Source organism: Limulus polyphemus, unplaced genomic scaffold, assembly GCF_000517525.1.
Source record: "Limulus polyphemus unplaced genomic scaffold, Limulus_polyphemus-2.1.2 Scaffold315, whole genome shotgun sequence".
NCBI classification, from domain to species: Eukaryota; Metazoa; Arthropoda; class Merostomata; order Xiphosura; family Limulidae; genus Limulus; species Limulus polyphemus.
This window is the reverse complement of record NW_013665925.1, coordinates 238,334-257,357: the sequence shown is the minus strand read 5'-3', so window position 1 is coordinate 257,357 and position 19,024 is coordinate 238,334. Positions and strand designations below refer to the sequence as shown.

Below are 19,024 nucleotides of genomic sequence, written 5' to 3'. Positions count from 1 at the left end.
GTATTGCAAAACTCCCGTCTATTCTCCAAAGTTGTAGAAGATTCTCGAGAGTAAGAATCCAAAGTATATGCGTGTGCGTAAACCCTTTAATCAGTATTGTTACGTAAGACTGAATTTTCTAGAAAACCTTCCCACAGCTATAAATATAACCGACGCGTCGAAGAGTGTGCCTATTATTAGTTCACTATAGTCAGTGTGCTATAAACTTCGAAAGCTATAACTGTGATTATCATAATGCTTATCAATTGGAAAGCTTCAGATATTTGACCAGGAATTTTTACAAAGTTCGAACATTACAAACTATTTAACTTCAGTGGATTCTCATTGGACATTAGTATTTTTACGAAAACATTATATAAATTCACTGTGGAGAGCTCAGTGTGTGTGGCTGGTAAATAACCTAACGTCATCGGTGGAAACTCAACCGCTAATAGGTGTATGATCAGCGAGAACTACAGGGTTAGCTAGCTCCCTTTTTTCTTAGACAAATCTAACTCGCGCATCGTGAACCCTCGATAAGATATAGAAGTTCCAGACTAAAAGTAAAAGGAAGACTTTATATTACTTGTAAGTTTGTGAAACTTTGGTTTATAAATCATTGTTTGTAACAACTGTTATTGTAAATTGTACTGTTGTGTGTATATTAAAATGTATTTGTGTTAAAAAAGAAAACTGTATATCAATCTTGTTGGCATAAACTGACAATATATATCGGCATTTATTTAAATACTAAGTCCAAAGTACAATTTAACTACTTAATTTAAATTTATCAGTTAACTCAATTTCAGACCATTTGAAATTCTAATACATAACAGAAGAGAGTACAGACCAAATGTATTCCGTCAGTGTAGTCATCCACAGAGGACAGGGTTACATAAAACAATTTGTAACATGTATGAGTAGTAAGGGCTGAGGTGACTATGCTGCTATTTGAAAGTTGCTATTTTCTTTTATATCAATATAAATTAAACTGTTGAAGACACTCCAATGGGTAGGCATACAGAAGAGAATGAAATAAAGTATGGTACTTCCTGGATTGATATTGGCAAAGAAAACTCTGAGCCGCCACAAGAATATGAAGAAAAAAAATCCTTGAATGAAGTAATCTGAATACAATGCAAACAATGGCCAATGAAAGTATGAGGGGACTTCCAAATCCATGCTTATAGAATGTCCTCCTAAGGAACTCAAGCTTCCATTGTTAAAGATACAGCAAAGTGGCAAACCAGGTGAAACAAGATCTGGAAAATCTGGCAATGATCTAGGGTAAAATATTGATAATCAAAATAAGCAGATTCAACCACTGGTTAAATGAGGAACTGACAATTCAGAGGACAATGACTCCAGATATGAAAACACAGACATTTGCAAGTTCCCTGAAAAACAACTGAATCTGAGCAATGTAACACTGCACCACCCAAACAGGTCACAAGAAACAATCTGGTTTTTCCAGCAGAAAATAAGAAAAAATAATGCAAGAGAAACCACTTTGAACCTTTAGTTCAAAGTGAGTTTTGGGATGAAAAGAACAATGGTGAAACAAATATATTGGTATTGGATCATGAGAAAAAAGGAGTATGATGAATGTTGATAGAGTATAACTCAGATCAATAAGAAGTTGAGACAAACATGAGTAAAAACAATCATTCATGACAGAATTGAACAACTCATGTAAGTTCTGACCCTATTATGGTGTGATAAAAAAAAAGATACAAATGTAAGTGCATGAAGTGTCAAGTGGAAACTTTTATTGCAGGTAATAAGCTATTAAAGTAAATAACAAGTAAAAGTATTACCACATGATAGATGATGATTGGCCTATGAGTATGCAGATAGGAGGCCATAATCATATGAAGAGTCTTACTTTGTGTAGCAAAAGTTTTTGAAAAAGTTATACAGAAGTGGGTGGAGCAAATTGGAAGTGAAAAAATACCCTTTTTTTTCTTGGTGCGAACCAACAATTGTTAGCTCAAAACTATAGTGGAGATACAGTATTTATTAGAATAATTATTTTCTAGTGTTAGTAAACTCTATCCATTTAAACTTATTTCTAAATGTTGAATGTGTCCCTATAATCAAATTTTTTATAATAAAATGTGATAATCTTGTTTCAGGTATTCTTCAATTAGAATCAAAAGAAATTAGTTTGAGCTGAAAAGTCTGCTTGTAACTAACTCAATTCTCACTTCTTTATCTTCAGCCTGTTTTAGAAAATTTTAAAGTCTTCAATTCTTTTTACACTACCTGTAATAATAATAAGAAATTTTATATGGTGACACTAAGCTATTTAATAATTTTAGTTTCTAAGTTATACTATTCCTCTAGTATTCACATCTAACCTAAACTTAATATATTTTGCATTCTACATAACATTAATTCATTTTACAGCTTCTATATAACAATATTAATAAAGCTGACAACAGGGTTTATTTTAAGGAAATTTTAGAACTGCACAAATCTTTGAGACAGGTACCATGACCCAGTGTTTTAGATTCTCTGAGCCTGAGAAGCATTTGTTTTTAGATTATATGCTATATACAACTTGGCATTATTTGCAAATCTTGAATTTATAAAAGTTTTACTGTTTTAGCCATCTTATACCATGTAGTGTTTGACATAAAATGTAAATTAAAATACAATTCAGCATAGTTTTGCATATACGAGTGTTTTAAGTCTTTTAACCATCCTTTACCATGTAAGCTCATGTAGTATTGTAGTATTTGACACAAAATGTAAACTAAAGTATTATTCAACATATGTAAGACTAAAAATACATTTCTTGTCATATAAACAAAGTGTTTTAAGTTTTAACCATTTTAGTATTTTAAAACAAAGTGCTAATCAGCATATGTAAAATTAAAAATATACTTCTTGTCATATAAACAGTAAATAAAGGTACTTTTGCTTTTCAGTATCATGGTAATGCATTGGCTTCTTGTTTCTTTATATGACATTGGAGTTTTTATTATCAATTTTAGTAGTGCACAAGTATGGGTCTACTGCACGTTAAAATAAACCCTGGCTGACAATGGCAGGAAATGTACTCCATGTTTGATATAACTTATAACAAACAAAGACATTATTTTAAAACTTTTCTGTTATATTTTCTTTAATATATATATATATACACATATGTGTTTGTGTGTGTATATAGACACACTTGCACACAACTCAACACTATAAAACTGTACTGTATTTTTGATGTCCTTTACTTTTGATAAATTAGAAAATTCAAAGTCAAAAAGTTGTTGTTCTATGGGACTAAAGCCCTCTAGTGTTTGCAGCAGTAACTGGAGTTCTTGTACCATTTGATTCATTCCTATTAAGCTTGTTATTTACCTATGTGTTATCAGCTAAGCAACATGTCGAATCACCCTGAAAGAGAATATTTTCTGTAAAATTGTCTCATTGCTTAAAAATAATTATTTTTAAAATTTAACTACTACTTTATAATTACTATGTTCTTGAGAAATCTGGTTACAAGTCAAAATTTTCACTGAAAAAAAGTTGAAACTACAGCTTAATGAATAACCACAATTATTTTTAAAATTTAATTACTACTTTCTAGCTACTACGTTCTTGAGAAATCTGGTTACAAGTCAAAATTTTCACTGAAAAAAGTTGAAACTACAGCTTAATGAATAACCACAAACAAAGCCTACAAAATATGTGCATACAAAAAGGCTCAGTGGGAATAAACATAAGTAAATAATTAAGAAAAAGCTGTGTACAAAAATATGCCATATTTACTTACTATTCTTTTGTAAACAAATTCTCAACTGTATTATTGCAAACTAAAGAAATGAATAAATGTAGCATACTGCCATTTAAAGTTTAAATTTTCCTTATCTGAAAATGTACTTCTGATAGATACTTACCTCTGCACACAACTGTTGCTTGTGTACCTGCCTTTGGAGTTTTTTGCATGTCACTAGCCTTTAGATATCTTCCACCAAAGACAAGTGTTTCAACATGAACTGCACTAGTGCATGATGCAATCATCAAGCGACAATAACCCTCCACCAATAGGAGTGTGACACATCCTCCATGTGTAGTAGATCCCCATAGATACTTGGACTCAAAATTAACTTCCTTCTTAGACAAGAATAATGTGCACTTGCAGTGGGGAGGAAGGTATGCAGAGATGTAAGTATCTATCGGAAATATATTTTCAGGTAACGAAAATGTCAACTTCAAAAACGATATCCTTACTTTTCTGCATACAATAGCTAGAATCCTACACTGATATGGTGGAGGAGACAGTGTACTTTCCAAAACCTAGATAGCTTCCTTAAGAAAATTTTACTAAAGGGAAATCCCATGGAGTGTGATACCCTATAGTGGGGATTTGCTAGAGGGGTAACACTAGTGGGAGATCACATCCATCTCATGCAGTGTATACTCTTTGCCCAGATGGAAGTAAGAAAAAAGGAAGGCATAGAAACCATTGTGACAAGAGAATGGGCAGAAAAGTGTATGACCAACGAAGCATTTGCACACAGCTAGTCAGTCACATGTGGTGTAGTGTGGCTAAAGCAATGATCAGTCAGTACAGTTAGATATGCATTATGTTGTATCATTTACTCGTTATGCATAACAGGAATGGGGACTAAAGTCCCTTCCTGTCATAGGAGAACACTTTGCCCAACCTGGCTGGCCAAACCACCAGGAAATTGGCATATTATATAATAAGGGGTAACCTGCACTACACTGAAATGAACACCCTTGCTCTACTTTTCGCTTCACTGTGCTACTCCCTAGGACTTTTTTCCAGAGGGATCACACGACCTGTGAGAAACTCTCCAAGATGCCCACCAAAGCAGCACGAGTCTCCCATGCTGAACATGATGACCAGAAAGAATGAGAACGTTGCATTGGGGAGACACCGGAAAGTTTTCCAGACCTCATTGTACATAAAAAAAGTGCACTGGGTTATCATGAAACCTAATTTGAAAAGCCAAATAAAGCTGTTGGGCATAGTCCACATTTCAGCCTGAAGAATCTCATCCAAGGGGTGTCAAATATGAGAGGTCAGACAGTGAGTCATGCAATGGATTGGAAGTAACGAGACATGCAGCCTGTAAAAATCTCCACCCAGGGAGAAATATATGATCTAGACAAGTCCATGAATTCAAATGGAGAGTGTAAAGAACAAGAGATCCTTGGAGGAAGAGGGGTTCTGCAGCAAGAATAAATGAACAATGGAGCCCCAAAATGGAGATGTACATGCCAAAGACAAAAAAACAAGCAGTCACAGAATAAGATCAAGGATGATCTATGAAATCAAGTATGGGAGGGATCCAATGCAAAAGGATCAGATCTGTGATGACCACAAGCAAAAAGGAGAAAAAACAGATTTTGAGAGACAGAGATAGTATAAAGCGCAAGGGATCAATGGTTTATATGGGGGCCTGGATATCATATTATGGTTCCAGTTGAGCAAAGGAAATGGATGAGGGAGAAGATAAATTAGGAAAGACTGGAACCACTTGCAAATAACAGGGGAGAACCATAGCAAAAAAAAAAGTCAAAAGGCAGTTGACAAGGTTGCCCAAAAGCCTGCTATGGAAGAAACCAACAATACTTGGTCATAAAATGAAGTAAAGAAGACCCAAAGGTTGGCATCAGGAGAATGGCCTGGTGGGAGAGAGTGGCAACAACATCACTGTTATTGATAGAAAGAGAGAGTAGAAAGGCAATACAAATGGGATAAAAGATAGGCTACATGGTTGGAGAAACCTGAACAATGAGCAAGTGACTGGAGAAATCCCATACATGAACACAAAAGGAAAGAAATGTATGAGGTTGTAGGTAAGGATACACATATAGAAAGAGATGTGACTAGTCCTGGCTAAGGGCATTCATAGCCAGAGAAGCTGGGTGAGGTACAAGGAACCAGAAGAGGGGAAGTTTGAAATTGAGAGGAGTGGCAAAGGTACCTATCATTGTTGTGCTCAACTGGGAACAGATCCAACAAAAGACCTGAGGATGGAGTGACTACTCCATAGGAAAAATCCCATCTGGTTAAGAAAGAAGATCTGCAACTAAATTCAAAGCCCCAGAACATGACAAGTGGTTAGATGAACCAGATGAAAGTGGGCCCAAAACAGAAAGTCTCACCCTGTCAATTTATATGGAAAATAACATAGAATTGTCAGGGTGGATCATATCAAATTGATCCTCAAGTCAAAATTAGAAATAAAAACATGTTTGATGAGCAACCAAGTTCCAGATCATTGATGTGGAAAGTATGCTCCACATGAGACCAAACCCCTAAGGCCATGGAATCGTACAGAGATGCATTGGTGAAGAGATGGAGATCTGGACATGGGGGTGGCAGTGAAAAGCAGAGTATAATACAGGCACGATACAGCCACCAAGACAAACCCTCGAGAAGAGAAGGCAGCAGCATCACTAGAGGACAGAGTATCATGGTAGATGTTACACTAGATGCTCAAAGTCCATTAAAGATGCCTCATGTAAGCTCAGCATAAAGGGACAAAATGTTTGAGAGATGCAAGAGTCCCCAAAAGAGAGAGAACCTCTTGTGCAGGAAGTATAGGAGAAGCAAACATCAAGGTGACTAGATGCTCCCTTCCTTGCAGAGAAATGGGGGAAAGCTGAGCTCAACTAAGTTGGGAATTGAAAAAGACACCAAGATGGACCAAGTATTGAGTCGGAGTAAGGCATGATTTGGAAAGTTTGATCACCCAACTCAGATGAGCAGCTTCTTGGAGAAGAAGCGACATGGCCAAGAAAGAGGTCTCCTATGAAGAAGTGAGGAGGAGCCAGTTGTCCATGTAATAATAGAAACAAAGTGCAAGACTGTGGACACAGCAAGCAAACACTCCTATGGCTCTGTAGAATACATAAGGAGCTGAAGTAATGCCAAAGGTAAAAGCTCAAAACTGGTACAAATGATCCTGGTGAATGAACTGAAGAAAAATCTCAGGAGGATGGGGCAATGGGAATATGTAAAAAGGCATTCAAGACATTGATTTTGATCATCCATAGTCCAGGAGAAAAGGACCAACTGAAAGGAAGAAACCCCTCCACATGGAACTGAAGAACCATTAGATAGTGGTTGAGAGAAGGAAGGTCGATGATAAGAGACCAGTCTTTTGGGGAACAAGAAAAAAAAGACAGGAATAAAACCCTGGAGAAGGGCAAAGGATGGTCCTATAGCTCTCTTGACCAAACAATATGATACAGCAGCCTTGAGATGCAGAGACACTGAGGATCCAAAGGTGAAGGAAGGGGGAATGGGAAAAAAGAGACAGACACAAGAAGAGAAGAGCCTTGTGTAAGAACTTAAAATGCCACTAGTTGGCTGAAGATGGGGTCAAAGGGTTTATAAACAAAAGGAGGTAGTCACCAACATGATGTGTGACAGCATTTCAACAGAAGAGGAGTCAGGGAGAAAAAGTAGAGAGACAAGAAAATGGGAAAATATATATATAGAGAGAGAGGTGGAGGATTCACAGGGTCGAGGAATGGAAATGGATTCACAAGGTTGGAAAAGATGAGAAATCAAATGGGAAAAGAAGAAATGGTATCAGGTAGCCTCAGCCCAAGTCTCCAAGGTGTTAGGAACACCCCAAAGACTTCATAGTGGAAAAAAGGAGCCAGATGGAGGTAATAATTGGGGAAGACAAATGGCAGAAAGAACATTACATCACAACAACAAAGGAACCAAGTAAACAGGGATAATGTATAAGACAAAACCCTGGCCAAGGTATTGAAAGGTACCAACTGTAGATCTCCAAAAGAACTAACAGAAAAATGGTGTATAGCTCCAGAGAGGAGATAAACAGAGGATAGGTAACAAAGGAGATAGATAAGAAAAAGGCAAAGACAGTAAAATTGAGCACTAGAGTTATTTGAGTAACATGGTCACCACTCTAGTTAGATAAAAGGAATTCCAGGGATTGGGAATTGAAGAATGGAAAAGGGGAATAGCCATAAGCCATGACAAAGAAGTAGTGGATTTGAGGAGAATGAGACATTTGAGAGTGTTGAACAAAGCTGATCCAGAAACTCGTCAGCATGTACACATATGTCTGAATAAAGTGGAAAACCAAATAATCCTCATCATGAGAAGCATTTAGTAAGGAATGGCTAAAATCAAAAAACAGGTGAAAGAGAAAGTAAAAAACAAACCTAAGAAATCAAATCCACAGAGATTTGAAAGAGAAATGTTGGCCTCTACATGTAAAGAGGAACATAGTGCAAGCCCAGGAGGTGAAAAGAGCTGGTTGGATTCAAAAAGAGGGGAATGCACTTTTGACATAGGGACAGGGAGATGAGACATTGATCAATAGCAATAATGTCCTCCACAGTCAACAAGCCTCCAGTGGCTACAGACAAAGTAGAGTCACTGTTAGCTACACTGCAAGAACCCTTGGAGGAGTAAATAGTCACTGTCACTGGAGAATTCACCATGAGTAAAGGAATTCTCTAGATTTTTTTTCTGTTTGCCGTAATTGAAAGGCAATATATTGCAATCAAATTTCAAATCAAATAAGTTTAAAGAAAGTTAACAATGGAATAAAGATAGTGTAAATTTTACTACACTGAATAACATTTAAACACATCTATCCACAATAGTGCCAAGGAAAAGAATGAAGTCAATTTTGAATGTAAGTGCTGATGGGGATCTATGGTGCATGGAGAATGTGTCACCCCCTTATTGGTGGAGAGCTATTGCTACATGATGATTACATCACACACTAGTGCAGTTCACATTAAAATGTGTCTTAGGTGGGAGATAGCTCAAGGGTAGTGGCATGTTTATTCTCCAACAATGGAGAACTATAAGAAAATAATATGTACATAATACAATATTATACATACAGTATTATACATAATTATAGGAAAAGTTAATAAAATGGGCATGAACTCCAAAATATTTAGATTGATCACTCTTTATTGTATGAATGTGAACAGCACCAGAGTACCATTACATACTGGTAGTTTACACTGTAATTTCCAGTCATCCAACCAATAGCTGCTTAATAACCACTGCTTAATAAAAATATTCCAACATGATGGATATGGACAAATTATCAAACAACTGGACTGTAAACTAGGCAACATGCGAAACATTGTGTAAGGTCAACTTTATCATACCATGACCAATGTCTACACAATATAGCCATTAGGAATCACCAGCCCACTATTCATGTTCTGAATGTGGACTTAAGGATAGTAACTGAAGTGATTTCATGCATCAGTGTCCAAATGGTACGGATCAGACTTTAAAAGTCTAACTCAATTTTGAAATGTCTGCTTCAATCCTACATAGATCGTTGAAGTTTGTTGAGAACACCACAATTTGCAACAATAATTTTGGACACCTGTATTATTCACACATAAGAACAACCTGTTATTAGTACAATCTGGATAACGCTTGGTGTTGCACTACCAAGAATTTGATAGATTATCTTTAACAAGAAACAGCTGAGCTCATGAATTGGCCGCCTGGAATTACTAACTTAACCCCCACTGAACACTTCTGAGACCTCCTTGCTTGTCGTGTATATCAATAACTTAAACAACCAAAAAATAATAGAAAGCTTGTCATTGCAAAGACAATATCAATGCTAAGGAAGCCCATAGTCATTACAAAATATCTGACAAGTGCGACTCTTTCTGATAAGTTACTTTGGCCAAAGCCTGACTTCTCTGAATTTGATAGCATTCGTGTTCCATGCTTAGTGATTTAATGAATTTATTCTGTAAATAAAAAAAGTTTTCCTTTAAAATATATAGATATACAAAGTATTATAATGTAATGCAATTTTTACCTTGGACCATATGTGGAAAACAGTAATGAATGAGAATCTAATATTGATATATACATGTATACATATTTAATACCAAGAGGTTATTTTTTTTACAAGATTTATTAATAGTTTAAGTAAACACTGATGAATACAAAGCACAGTTCATTCTAAATGTAAATAATACATTCATATGGCTTTTCGTTCATACTGTGGCTTTTTCAATAAACATAAAAAATTAAGTCCTTACTACACACAATTACACTTTTTGAAGAGTTTTTTAATATTTTTTAAACCTTATACCTTTAGAACTATATACAGGTTTGTTTACCTAATTTTTTCTAAACTAATCATTATCACGTTTGGAGAAACTGAAAGTATTTGGGTTAAAACACGTGTCTGCTTTAGCAAAACATGGTCCATTCTTAATAACTGTCTCTATTTGCCCCAAGATGCAACTGACAACTGATGATCTTTCAAGATCTCTCTCAACTGTGATTTACTTTCTTGTACAAGGAATTGTCATTGTGCAGGTCCCACTTGACTGATAAACATAGTGAAAATATTATTCTATGGTTGTCAACTTCATTTATATGTTGTCTAGTTTTCACTACAAATATATTCTGAAAATCTCTCTTTTGACACTTTTATAATACAACATTTTTCTTTTCTATTCAAAATCAACAAAAACTACCCTCAGTTACAAAATCTTATGCATTTCTGAACAGAAAACAATTTGTATGTTGTTAAAGACATTATAGTAAGATTTCACTCCAAATATTCTGACACAAACTTGGAATCATCTTTGAATAATAGAAGCTTTTGCAACAAGACTACAAGAATGACTCCAAAATATGATTTCTTAATGATACTTTGAATTATTTTTTGGTCCCATATCCTTTAATGCATGATGTTTTCAAAATCAGTATGATATAATGAAGATCAGTGTGACACTATTTTTTATATTGACTTATATTTACATATTGTATTGCTTTTTTTTTTGTGTAAGAAACCAGAATAAGTCAAAAAAAAATTTTCTAACATCATGCATGCATGATATATAAAGTTGGTTTCTCTTACAGACACCTTATTGCATTTAATATTAAGTTATGCATTAAACTGCATTAATAAGAACATTAATGAAAACAATCCAGTAAAATAAAATTATGAGAAATACACGAATGTTATAAATCAATACAACAAAAGTTAAAAGTTACAATGATTAGACTGCAGTGAATCATTAGATAAGTGCCTTAATTGTTAAAAATATGTTTAGAAAATGTAATCAAATCCTGAATCCATTTATAAAACCTATCAATGCAAAATAATCTTCATAAGCATAAACACAGCTATTAAATTCAAAACTATTTTAAACACCATAACCAAAAATAGTTAATAAAACTTGGCATAAAGAAAAATTAGATAGGTTATTACATACAATACACTAGTTATTAACTATTTAAATTAATGTGGCGAATAAATGCACAAAAAGTTAATATGCTCATAAACATTCACATAATCTGTCACATCAATATAAGGAAAGTAAGATTATGAACAAAGTAGGTCTTTTCAGCAATTTTCTCTCTCTACATATTGGTATAGCTTACTTCATGTGGTATTTTCTGTTACAGGGACTTCCCTCAAAATAAACATATAGGGTCTGCTAAACAGAGGATTTGATAAATATTAGGATACAGTGTAAAAATTTACTTCTCCTCAAACTCTGACTGAGTTTGTCACAAGGGATGAGTTCTACAAACAAATGTGCAAAGTGACAATCTTTATCTAATACACAGTCACTGACAAATAAACAAAACAAAGGCAAGTGATTATTGTGTGTGTGTGGAATAGGCAAGGGAGATGGTGTGACAAGAAATAATTTTGGTTCTCTTTCACTAGTTCAGTGTCCCCCCCCCATAAGCTAAATGAAAATCTAAAGAAAATTAAAAGTTAAAATGAAAGTAATCCCTTAATTAAACTACAGTGAAATCTTACAAGAATCTGTATCTTTCACAAAACCTGAAGCTCTCACATTTCCAGGCTCACAAAATCTGTCTGAACATAAATAAATCTACCTGACAGGGTAAAGCCTAGGCTTTCTTTAGATACATGATACAATAACATAAAGAAAGGGAGTATGTTCATGGCAGCCATCTCACCCATGGGACTTTAGACCACTCTGGACCATTAAACAATTCATTGACAGAAAAGACAGCTACCTATTTTGCAACATCACAAATAAACTAACAGCCATTCTTCCTGCAAAATATTGCATTTAATTACCAATGACGGTGAATCTGCTCCTGTGAACAGATAAAGTAAAGAAACATTATGCTATTTACTTGAGTGACTCTCTGCATCCAAACTGAACTTAAAGAACTTAGAAATTAAAAGAAAATTTACACGTTAACTAAGAGGGTAGCAAACATATAGTACTGTTTTGTACCACATCCCCCCCACAAGCAATCCCGGCCATCTCTAATTTAAAGAACAAAAGTCCAAAGTTATCTGCATATCACACAAGAAAATTAAAATAAATCCCTGATCCATAAAAAAAAAACACTTGCCAAAGAATACAAACATGTACAAGGGTAAAAACAACATTATAACACTATAAGGAAAAATCATTTCGCATTCTAAGCAAATTCCCTTTAATAAAGGATCAAAATTACAGAAAATAAGCCATTTAACAATGAAACTGACAAAAATCCCTTCAAAAATAGCATTTAAATCCAAAAATAAAACAAGCCCTTTTAAAGTAAAACACTTTAAACAACACTAAGTATTACATGACTCTTCAGTAAATTAAATCATCCTATAACATAAATCCCTCTACCAAAGAAAAACAGACATCAATTAAATATACATACTTTAACTGTGCACTGTTCAAAAATTCTTACTTATACATATCTTACAGACAATGCTACACAAAACTTAACCTAAGCAAACAAAAAAAATTACAGATATATATACACTATACAAAACAGAAAAAACTGCTAATTACACCAAGAATTACATGAATATACATAACACAAATTCTTGAAAAGAAAAAACAATTTACAGTTTGGCTATACAAACCTAATCAAAAGAAATAAATAAATATCCTTACATTGAACAACTGGATATATGTACATTTACATAACTTAGATGAAGAAACTGAAGCCACTTGCCTAGAGAAACTCCAACAGAAAGTCCTTGAATACAGCCATGATAGTCTAGCAGATGATCTCCCTAGCTCTCACAACAGCCTTGCAAGTTCTCACCAGATCATCCCGGAGATGATGCACCCTATCTTCTAACTGGTCTTGCTGCTTTAGCAGCCAATCTTCTCTCATTTGTAGAGTGTCCAGTACTCCATCAATGTGGTTGCTTGTTCTTAGCAGTGGCATTTTAAAAATCATGATCTGCAGCAGCATGAAGTACTTCTTTATTTTGGTTGTAGACTAGATGGTAACTGGCACATTTTTACCTAAGTTCTGGAGCCTTGGGATATCCCGATGATGAAGCAGATGCCTTGGTGCTCATGTTTCTTACCACTGTTTATTCAACAGCTGGAGTGATGGTGGTGATACTACGTTGAAAATCTCCTCTCGAGCAGTGGTAGAGGTAGTCAAGGAATCCTCCTGCTTTGTTCATTTCCTTGAGGACTGGAGATCTTGGAAGGACCTGAAGGAGGTGAACACACATCAAATATTTCTGACTTTTCTTCACCAAACACCCTGTATACATCCCACTAAGGTTAGCCAAATAAGGCTCAAAACACCTTTATAAAAACAAAATCTTTAAGGCTTTCTTTACACATCTAAATATTATTTTTTAGAACATTGATATCTCCTAAATCATGACTTGTATACAGAAGATTCGATTCACATATACAAGTTTCATTTAGTTGAACTAACACAGTAGAATTAACAGTCACAAAGGTAACAAATTATACACTGAAACTGTTGGACAGATGAAAAGACATAAGTAGTAACGATGTACATGTTTTTTTACTATTTCTTGCACTAATCTGTTCTCTTTATTCAGCAGCTACATACAAAACCTTCATCTATGCTGAAAAGTAGCTTTTATTAGGGAAGACATACTCAGCATTAATCTTTCTCTAGTTTTCAATGTTTTTGTTTGTTTGTTGTTGTTGTTTTGAGGAGGGGGGAGTTGAGTACTAGATTTTTAACTACACATGCTATACATGGATGCACCACAGTAACACATACGGCATATCCTGAGCTTTTTTAACAGGCTTACGAGACATTTGCTACTGCTTTGGAATAACAGTCTAAGCTGAGTCCACAATGGCCTCTTTACTTTTACTGTCTTGTCTAAAACACACATGCCATGATAGTTCTTTATTGAAAGAAGCATGTTTCTGTTCAAAATGTCCAAATTAACTACTATTGCTGCAAGTTTTTAACTTAATTTCTCACTTAACACACACTTCGTTTTAAAGTACATTTACCTGTTCTTGTCTTCATCAGGACTGGTTTGACAGAAATATCTAAATACTGAGTAGAAGATAACAGATTACAAACACAGTGTCTTAAAAACTCAAAAATAAGAATATATTCATAAGTTTGAAATTGAGAAAGCATCTTGTGTTTTCATAGGGAAATAAAAATCCACATTAAGAAATTTCACTGTTTTTATTGTTACTATTATTAAGACTGTACTCAAAAGCAACTAATCCAGAGAATGCAACAAAACATTACTTCAATGATAGTCATCATCATTTCATAATGAGCAACTACCTGTAATGCTAGCAGGATGGTTTACTATTACAATTTACTTTAAACCTAAGCTACAAGATCTAAAATTTTGCATTAATCTCAGATGACTGAAAATTAAAACCAATTTTGTGAATTTTTACTCCTATTTTCATGACAAAACACTAAACAATCTTCAATAATGTGTGGTGGATAATTGAACTTGAAGTACTGATGAAGATTGTTTACCTAAATTATAAAGAAGACTTGTGCAGATTTCTTGCTGAAAACACAATATTTAGAGCAGAACAAGTAACTTCTCTTCCTGAATATGTTTTAAACTTTCCCTCTCACATACACATTTCAATTTTTACCATCTAATGGTTAAGTAAATATAAACATAAATATAAAGTAAATATATGTTGTATAAAACTTTTCTGGAACTAAAAATAAATATAACTTCTAAATTGTAAGAATTTCATATAGTTGATAAAGGTATGCCAAAGCTTTCCAAACCTATGTAACAACTTGTGGTAACATATAAAAAGGTTTAGAACTTGTTAATAAAGAAATTAATAAAAGTATTCATCCTCTTGTCCCAAGATATTCCTGAAAAATATTCAAGGTTCCATCAGTTTAAATTGCTGAACTTGGATCTAACTACTACACCTACACACAGATGCAAGTTTCAGTTCAATACCTTTACAACAAAATTTCACAAATTAAACATCTCATGCTATTCTCTTGAAATAAAATAAAAATGCCATGTCAGAATATTGTTACTGAACAAAATGCTAGACAAGGAGCTTTAAAAAGGTAAAATATCAAAACAATAATGATACAAAAAAACTATTTTGAGTGGCAATGGTAAACAATGCCGTATAAGACAGGCTATACTTAGGCATATATAAGTGAAAGAGATCCAGTGAGAACTTTACACAAATTAAATGAAATTCAAGTTTTTTTTGGTTGAAACTATAATATTGTGTATAATATCTACTTTTAATTAGATATTAAAGACATTGAAAATAGATGGTTAACACTCAACAAATGAAAATAGTTGTAACCTTAATTAGTCAAGATCTCCATTTAATTAATTGACTTACATATTTACTTTCAGGGTACTGCTGTGGCATGTATTTACAATGATCTTTGACAGAAAGTATTCACAATATGCAGGGGATTCAGGAAATGTGAAGCACAGAATAAAAACAGCATGGAAAGCAAAAGAAAAACAAATGTGTACATAAAAAATCTTTATTCAATCAAAGTATTATTGTGGTTGTACCATATTCTATAATCTGTACCTGGCAAACATAGGCCTTACTGAACAGTCAACATATTGTTGCGTCAGCGAGGTCACGTGACTAGTGTCACGCCACTTCTCTCGAACCTTCGTGAATTGTCGGGAGATTACTAGATATAGGGTAGTCTGGTATATATAAGATGGTCACAACGTGACAGCATCAATGTGTGTGTGTAGGTAGTGAGTAATTGATTTGCAGTCAGAGAGTATTGTTGAAGTTCGTTATAGGATTTGTTTTAGCGCGAATGTTGAAATCAAATGTATAGTAAAGTTATATTCAGAAAGAATAAACCAGTTTTATTAAGTAAGGACTTGTGTCGCTAAAGTTTCATCGGAACGAAGTTACGGAAAGTTAATTAACAAACGGAGACGTAACAATATACATAAAATTATCTGTGCAGGGTTATGACCCTTCTATATCCTGTTTAGAAGTCTACCAGCTAACTGAAAACAGAAAAACGGAATGAAAAAGGGATAAAAACAGAAAAAAATAACTATTGGCAGCATGGCCCTTGATCCCAGCCCAATGGGGGTCTACATGCTCTGATGATTTCAAGGACAGTTTTGGGGACAAAATATTCATTTTGTTAACTGTTTGGATGCTCAGTAAACATTGGACTTTTCCCACAACTCATGTTCCAATAACCAAAATTATAGACCAGTTAACACACAAAGTGGTTATTTCACAAAATATTTAGACACATCATTTACAAATTGAGTCTTTGAAAAGGCAAATACTGAATGTTATGTATGTTCATGCATGATCATCTGTCTATCCTCTTAGGCTTTTTCTTTTTGTCAATTCTAAAGTAAAATGATGCATTCTGGAGTTTATATGCATTATGAAAACCATTTTCTCAGTAAATTAGCTAACAAAGAAAGACATAATATTATGGCAGATAATTTATTAGATTATGAATGTTGCTGAACAGAACCTTTACCTTGTACTTAAGTACAAAAATGTCTTACTGAAATTTAATTGAAAAAAACAACAATTTTTTTTAAAATTGTTAAGAGCAAACTTGGATCAGGACCACTTGTTTAAGCTCTGACCCAGCTTTTCCTGTTCATACATACATACAGTTTAAAGACAACAATGGCCATCTTGGACTATCTAGGCTGTCTCCTCCTCTATACTAAACTCTAAAATAAAAATAACACACAAACCCAGCTTTTGCCATTCAAACATTTATCAGACACCCCCTTAAGTTCTATTGAATTAACTGCATCTTCCACATCTGAAGGCAACTCATCCCAAAGACCAGCCACCCTGTTAGAAAAATAAAACTGTCTTAGCTGAAGATGACACCTATACTTTCAAAATTTATATTTATGTCCACTAGTCTTACCATTCTCACCACTAAATATGAAAAAATGATGCACCAACACTATCAATTTCCTTTACAGTTTTAAATACCACAATCAGATTCCCTCTAACTCTTTTTTCAAGAGAAAAGTAATTCAGAGATCTTAACCTATCTTCATATGACAGCCTAGTAACCCTTCTCTGAACCTGTCCACAATTCAATGTCTTTCCTAAAATAAGAAGCCCATGACTGAACACAGTATTCCGCATGTGGCCTAACCAATGACCTACACAATGACATTATAACCTCTTTAGGCTTGTATTAGTTATTACTGTAGATACAATATAAAATCTTATTTCCTCTACCACTAGCAACAGTACATTTCTTGGGTGGTTTAAGCGACTGACCAACCAGAACACCAAGACCTCTTACTTCCATAACACTGTTAAGTATTATTCTTATCAAAATGATATTCATAATTCAGATTGTGATATCTCACATGCATTACAATGCATTTATTATAACTAAAAGTCCTTTTAAAAGCAACAGCATCCACCTCACAACTTTAATTTAATCAGAAAATTTAAATAATTTAATTTTCATTCCTTCATCTATGTCGTTGATGTAAATTAAAAATAGCAAGGGTCCTAACCCTGGGCCCTGAGGTACCCCACTTGTGGCCACATAAATCCAGCCTTAACTAATCTCCATTTATAACAACCCTCTGCTTTCTTCCATCCAGCCAGTTATCTATCCAATGAATAAACCTAACCCCCACATTTAACCTTATCAAGTGCTTTCTGAAAATCTAGATATACCAAATCCCCACCTGTAACCTCAACTAAATAGACAGTAAACTCTTCCAAGGTTATCTAATTATATTTGTAAGTCAAGATTCTCTTTCCTCGACCAAGTGAAATCTTGCTAACTATCCAACAAAATTAGATTCTGGTTTTTCTCCCTTAGAAATTGCAATCCAAATATTTAAATACTTTGTTCATTTTCCTGTAAAAAACAAAATGTTGACAAAATTATACAGGCCGTGACTGATTTTTTTTACATGTCTGAAATTCCTCGGTATTTCAAATTCACTCTCTCATGTATAACTCATGAGACTTAAAATAATTTTGCAATCTGTGATTTAAACAATTTCAAGAATATAGTTTTGTCCCTGTTCCCCCTACCCACCCAACTTTCATTAGATCATGTCTATTTCCATCCCCTTTTAGGCTCCATCTAAAAGATTTGACACACACATAAAAAAAAAATATGATGAAAGAAAAATGTCTATTTATATAATTCCAATCAAATGGGCAAAACACTACACACTATTACAGTAGACAGTAAAATATGCAAAGCTGTCTATCTCTTTGTTGATCTGTTTAGATCATCTGCCACTGGACTTTAAGGAGTCCATACATTTCTGAGGTGTTTGTAAATATTTGGCTTCAAAAAGACATTTTAAGATTGATAGGTTGTCCACCAATCAGACAGTTAAAAAGAGCCTCACGTACCAATTTTAGTTTAGCAAAAACATCAAAAGAGGCAAAGCAATCTCTGATCGAGCTTACTAGTAGCTTCTATTTTAACATAACATAAGATTTTGGGACAACATGGGACCTATTGGTCCATCAGGGCTGTTCCATCCTTAAAACTAAATTAAAATGATTATTTTTTTTTATTTTAAACCCAGCCCTTTTCATTCATATACTTATCAAGCTTTTTATCAAACTCAATTAAATTTACTATTTCTACAACATCTGAAGGCAACCCATTCCAAAGGCCAACCACCCTGTTAGAAAAATGAAACTGTCTTAGCTGTAGATGACCCCTACATTGCCAAAATTTATATTTGTGTCCCCTAGTCGTACTATTCTCATTGTTAAATGTAAAAAGAGATGATATACCGATGCTATCAATTCCCTT

General features: G+C 34.2%; 1 long non-coding RNA gene across 2 annotated transcripts in view; it reads right to left on the bottom strand.

The window, feature by feature from the left end:
- Window positions 1-19,024, bottom strand: part of LOC111085295 — a 37,590-nt gene that overhangs the window by 15,215 nt on the left and 3,351 nt on the right. Inside the window, exons 2-3 of one of the 2 annotated variants that reach the window (XR_002610122.1) lie at window positions 14,242-14,287; window positions 12,915-13,448 (exon numbers count right to left, since the gene is read on the bottom strand). The exons of the other annotated variant lie outside the window; for it this stretch is intronic. This is a non-coding gene — a long non-coding RNA (uncharacterized LOC111085295). The remainder of the gene's footprint in view (window positions 1-12,914; window positions 13,449-14,241; window positions 14,288-19,024) is intronic. 2 annotated transcript variants of the gene reach the window in all.